The sequence below is a fragment of the Dendropsophus ebraccatus genome, chromosome 10 (genome assembly GCF_027789765.1).
Source record: "Dendropsophus ebraccatus isolate aDenEbr1 chromosome 10, aDenEbr1.pat, whole genome shotgun sequence".
Classification (NCBI taxonomy): domain Eukaryota; kingdom Metazoa; phylum Chordata; class Amphibia; order Anura; family Hylidae; genus Dendropsophus; species Dendropsophus ebraccatus.
Window position 1 is genome coordinate 47,553,660 of NC_091463.1, and position 6,238 is coordinate 47,559,897.

The following is a 6,238-nucleotide window of genomic DNA, read 5'->3' on the forward strand; positions in this document are numbered from 1 at the left end:
CTGCCTTGTTAGGAAAATTCTGATCATGTTGTGACAATGTGGCCAATGTGGTCAAAGCCCCTTAGTACCATTTTTCTCCTTTTAAACCCCAATTTTCCCACCAATTGTGAGATGCCGTTATTATCATGAGATATTTGGTATTATTCCTGTATTATTTTATGTCTGGTCAGAGTATATCTTAGAGTTGGGATACCTCCTAGGCAGATCAATGTGATGTAGAATTTATAGTGTATTTGGCAGCTGCTGGCTTTTCTCTAATCTCTGAACAGCAGCATGACCACATGAGGGGAGTGAAAAGCCAAAATAAAAAAGTGAGGGCGAGTGGTAAATAGACTCTTGGGTTTTACATCTGCAGCTAATAGTCTGGGTGGCCTAAATGGTTCTTATCTGCCGTCACATTCAATGTTTCTGCGTGCAGTATTTGTTGCTATTTTTGTAAATGCCACGGATTGAAGAACACTTTAGTCTCCCGGGAGCATGGCTGCCGCTGGCATTTTTCTCCAGGAATTTGCTCCCCAATCTCTGCAGGATTGTGTTCTTGTTTCCGATATCTGACATCTGAATAGATGGCTCTCGGTTTTTAGTCATTACCATCAGACACCAGCAGATAAATTATCTTCAGCATATTTGCAATAGGTGACAGATTATATTTTAATGTGATTCTAAGGGGCGTAGACCTGTCTCAGGAAGCGATCTGCAGGGCTGAGTAATTCCCTGACAGTTATTCATTGACCCGTCTCTAGTAATCATTTGGGGTGGTGTTTCTAAAGCTTTTTATTTATCAGCTAGGCAACCATCATTAAAAATTACAAGCACATCCACTATTATGAGATAGTCAGCCAAGCATAGTGACTAATCATTCATTTCTACATTACAATTACAATTCTTTGTATCAGGCAACATGGAATTCATTGTGTAAGTATATAATTGCCAGAATATTCAGTACACTGGTGTGTGTATATTGTAAAAATATTTGTGCGCGTGGGAATAAAAGGAGAAGAGGTTTACAAACCTGAACTTTTAACAAGGCAACAGTTGTGGACCTGCTGTGCTACCGAACCAGGGTGACTGTGGGTCATGCTCAGGATCGGAGTCTCGTAACCTACACTCTTTATTCCACTCTAGGATACAGAAGCTGGACTGGACTAAACTGAGGCTATCACGTTGCTTCAGTAATGGTGCTGGTGTCAGTATCAACCCAGTAGATCAGATTGTGCCATTGTGTGGAACCAGAAGGTTCAGGCACAAGATTGTAGTCAGTAATCAGAGGCTGGCAATGGATAATCTGTGTACTACACGAGGATTAGAGAGGAACAGTTAGGAAAGACAGACATGGGTCATACATGAATAACAGGATCAGCACACCTTCACTGTGGACGTTGTGCAACCACAACAACCTTCATGATCATAAACGTGTGCTAGTGCCTCTTCTCCTTTGCATGTCTCCTCTTCCTGTCCTCCCCCGTCTCCTGACAGACCAGGAGACGGGGGGAGGACAGGAAGAGGAGACATGCAAAGGAGAAGAGGCACTAGCACTAACCTGGTAAGGATACCTGGCAATAGGAAGAAGTCCGCCGCTGTTACAAGCATGGCGGCCAGAGAGTGGGTGGATGGAGCAGCGCTGGTAAGGGGCAGGGCGCCAGTGGAAGAGGACTGTCAGCTTAACACAACTGTTATTGTGATCTATATTGCTGTAGGGTTAGTGTCATTAAAAGGCAAACTAACACTTTCAGGTTTTTTGGCACAGTCTGAATCAGTACTGTAAATGAAGGGGTGTAAATGTTATCATTATGCTTACAGCACACCTGTATGGAAGAACACACATCCCTTGCAGTTTCCAGCAACTGTAGCCACTTTCCATATTACCATACTATGTCAGTATACCCCACTGTTATGAAGATATGTAGAGCCCCATAGAGTGTTATTGGGGCCTGTTACCGCTCTGCCGTGTCTATGAGGCCTTACCCTGTGGTTATAGATAGGGCCTGCATACATTCAGGAAGATTTTGCTCTTTAAATGAGTGCTGTGCACAAGGTAATATCTTATTCAGTAAGTAGAATTTATGATGATGTCTGGAGTGTGTCGATTGCTGTTCCCTCATTGTGTAAACACTTGATAGCTCTGTTCTCTTTCTCATAAACTTAGAATATTACCCAAGGTCAGAAAAGACAATTTAAAATCCATTGTTTCTGTAATCCGCCGTCTTGTTAGTGCATTTCCCTGCACTAATGAGGTCTAAAGTCGAACAGTTTGCAACTTCTTTACAAGTGATTTACAAACAGAAGAAAGCTTGTACAATAAGGCTATTTCCTGCTATAGAAATGTGAATATTTCATTAATGTGGTTCTCTCCTTTCTGTACATGTCTCTGCATTGTTGCCGTAGGCCATGTATTGTATTATTTACTTATAGAAACTGCTTCACCTTGAATTGAAGTAGAAGGTTTGTTGCAGAAACGTCATATTTGAGAGCAAGTATATCCTTTCCCAGGTCACCGTAAACTTGTGTCTGAAGAAAAGCAATTTTCTCTGCTATTCATCTTCGTCTAGCTGTTATGGGTATGTATTCTGTGCCGTTCACAGAGGAGAAGAGGGATCTGACAGATACTTTCAATTGGCACTGTCAAATAAATAAAGCACAAATAGGAGGCATTTACTGAGCAGATCTATGCAGTGTGGGATACTGAGGGCTGGAGATGCTGGAAGCTACATACAAGACCAGGTAGTGGAAGACAAATCAGCCTTCTAATTGGTTTTCATATCTCTGTGACACAAACTGATTCCTTAAGGTAATGTTACAGCAAGTTGTTTACTGCTTTGTGCTCAGGACAAGTGGATACATTTGCAGCAATCATCTCAAGATAAGGCGTCCATGGCTGGAGAAACGCTTGTTTCAATGGGTGCAGGATGGAGAGAAATCGCATAGGAAAGAAGGATTTTTATTGCCTTCACATTTTTGGTTAAGTTGTTGCATAAATAAGTTTGATATGGTAGCTTCTGGTAAACTGGCTAATGACCTGACGCAATTTTTCTCTGTTTACTGCATAGCCGTACAAACTCCAAGAGATACCTCTGAGCACAATTTATTGTGCTGTCTTATTGGAAGACAATATCTGGTAAAATAAAAGCTGAGCTCTGATTGGTTGCTGCAGATTTAACGCTGCAGTTTTGATGCTATGGGTTTTATGATAAATGTCTGTGCACAGCTTGAAGTCCGCTACATGAAATCTGCAGCAAATATATTGGGGGACATTTATTTTGTAGAACAGAGGGACAAGGTGCGAATACATTTATTCATAAATGCTTTTTTTGCTAATAATTTGTTTGCATTTTGCCCTCTGCCAGAAAGGCCAGTAGGGGGCGGAATAGTGGGTGTAGCCACATGCTGCGTATGCCGCATTTAACAGTTTTTTTAACCAAAAAATGCGATTGGGCATGGGATTTTTGTCAGTGGAGTCGGTGCACCTTTGCATAAATGCTGCAGGCCTTTGTGTCGCCAAAACACTAAGATCTAAGATCGGCATGGTGTAAACTGCCCGCAGCAACCAATCACAGCTCCTCTTTCAGCTCTGGTAAAATGAAGAGGAGCTGTAATTGGTTGCTGTGGGCAGTTTACACCAGTCTAAATTTTACACACTTTGATGGGCCCGTATATTTTTCTGGGTGCCATATAACAGATCCATCCAACATAAGGTGTAGACGTTCCACTTCTTTCTATACAAAGAGTTTACACAAGACCTGTGCGGTCTTCTGAAAATACCATCTGTCAGCATCTAGTACTAGCCACCTCTCCACAGATTCATCCTTTTTCTTCTAATCCCACCTCCTTTCTTTACCTATTGGTGCATTACCATCTCTCCCAACTTTTTACACAGCCAAAGAGGGACACTTTTAGTTTACAGACATTTCTATAATTTTTAATACAAGGATGAAATCACACATCCAGGATTTGCTGCAGATTGATGCATTTAGTTACATTGATATCTGCAAGTCTGCAGCAGATCCTGTATGTGTGGATGCATCCTTAGTTCCCATTCACACATCCGTAACCCTGTCTGTAATTACAGACCCACAACTGCGGACAAGATTACTAATGTGTTTCAGTAACTGTCAACATTTGCAAGGACCCACTGTATCTTGCACAGATCTTGTCCCCAAAACGGATCCATAACACCTCCAGATGTGTGTATAGGGCCATATGAACTGCATGTGTGAAATGATGCATCAAAGGGGCCATAATGTCACATGATTTATCTGAATATAACTTGCACCACATGATGGAATAACGTGCAGGTTTGGGTCTATTATACAGTAAGAAACCAGACACTTTCTAGAGTAACATAAAAAGTTTAAATAATGCAAATGTAATTCCTAGGTCAAAAAGAGGGACATGTAAGGGGCAAAGAGGGACTGAGGGACTTGGCTCAAAAGTAGGGGCTGTTCTTAACAAAAGAGGGACACTTGGGAGGTATGGCATTACTACCAGCACATGATATTCTAATTAAAGGGGTCATACAGTATCAGGCTGGGTTCACACTACGTATATTTCAGTCAGTATATTTCAGTCAGTATTGCAACCAAAACCAGGAGTGGATTAAAAACACAGAAAGGATGTGTTCACACAATGTTGAAATTGAGTGGATGCCCGCCATTTAATGGCAAATATTTGCTGTTATTTTAGAACAACGGCTGTTATATTGAAATAATGGAAGTTATTTACTGTTATATGACGGCCATCCACTCAATTTCACCATTGTGTGAACAGATCCTTTCTGTGTTTTTAATCCACTCCTGGTTTTGGTTGCAATACTGACTGAAATATACATATACTGACTGAAATATACGTATTGTGAACACAGCCTTAGGCTATGTTCACACAACATAAGTTCAGTATTAATCACGGCCGTTTAAACAACGGCCATGATTAATACTGAACTTACACTGTGCCGCAGCTATGTCATGTCATTTTTCTGCGGCCGCTATTCAATGAATAGTGGCCGCAGAGAACGTGTCACTGCTGTAGGGAATTCGGATGGGGGAATTAGTAGTAAAGATCATCCGGCCGGTACTGCAGTACAGGCCGGGATGGTCATCAGTAACACTGGGTCACAGAATGGCCGATGTTTTACTACATGTGAACATGGCCTTAGAAAGAAGGCAGCTTTCTTCCAAAAACAGCACCACTCCCTATGGTCAGGCAGTGTGCGGTATTACAGTTCAGCTACTATTACTTCAATGGATCTGAGCTGCCAGGGCCGGTTTTAGACTAGATGTGGCCCTGGGCGAAGTTAAAGGTGGGGCCCCAAATGCTGAAATATTTTAGCAACAATTTAAGGTCCCCATACATGTTACTCTTTTGTTGGTGGTACCTGTTGCTCCTGGTGGGTTCGGCCATCAGCGTAAGGTGTATGGGGCTCTCTGGACAGTCCTCTGACAGATGATATCAGTGGACATAGGGGGTCGAGCTTGATGGAAAATCAACGCCCAACCTCTTTGTTCTCAGAGAGATAAGCCGGCATCAGATCTGTATGGCTATGGCTTTCCCCTCTCATAGAGAACACAGGAACACTCAGATGTGCCAAATTTCTGTGTATGGGGAGGACGGGACCGGATGGGACAGATAATTGTCAGCTGAAGGATTGTTCAGCCAGCAGTTATTGGAAGTGTACGGCCACTTTTAAGGCCGTATTACACGGCCTGATATTCCGCAGAAGCGAGCGCCAATCTGGTAGAATGGAGCTCGCTTAGAGAGCCTACTACATGGCTCTTTTATGATGCAGCAAAAGCTATGGAGGAGATTTATCAAACTGGTGTAAAGAAGAATTGGCTCAGTTGCCCCTAGCAACCAATCAGATTCCACCTACTTAGAATGTGAGTAATGAAAGGTGGAATCTGATTGGTTGCTAGGGGCAACTGAGCAAGTTTCATTTTACACCATGTTTGATAAATTTCCCCCCCTATGTGTATATATACAGTATATCATTAGTGATGTGTGTGCAATCCTTGCTGTATATAGTAAACAATAAAGATATATATACTACCTGATCATGTTCCCCAGTGTCCTCAGGCCTTGTCTGTGATATATACTACCTGATCATGTTCCCCAGTGTCCTCTCAGAGCGATAGCGTCCTGATTCGGACAATTTTCGCTCCATGTATTAGGGCCCTTACTCAGTTCAGAAGGTTACATGCCGGGACTGCCGCTATATGCCAGGACTGCCGCTATATGCCAGGACTGC

General features: G+C 42.4%; 1 long non-coding RNA gene across 1 annotated transcript in view; it reads right to left on the reverse strand.

The window, feature by feature from the left end:
- Positions 1 to 2,158: 2,158 nt before the first annotated feature.
- LOC138766212 (uncharacterized) overlaps positions 2,159 to 6,238 on the reverse strand; it is a 7,617-nt gene continuing 3,537 nt past the window's right edge. The window contains exon 3 of the long non-coding RNA XR_011358702.1: positions 2,159 to 2,619. This is a non-coding gene — a long non-coding RNA (uncharacterized lncRNA). The remainder of the gene's footprint in view (positions 2,620 to 6,238) is intronic.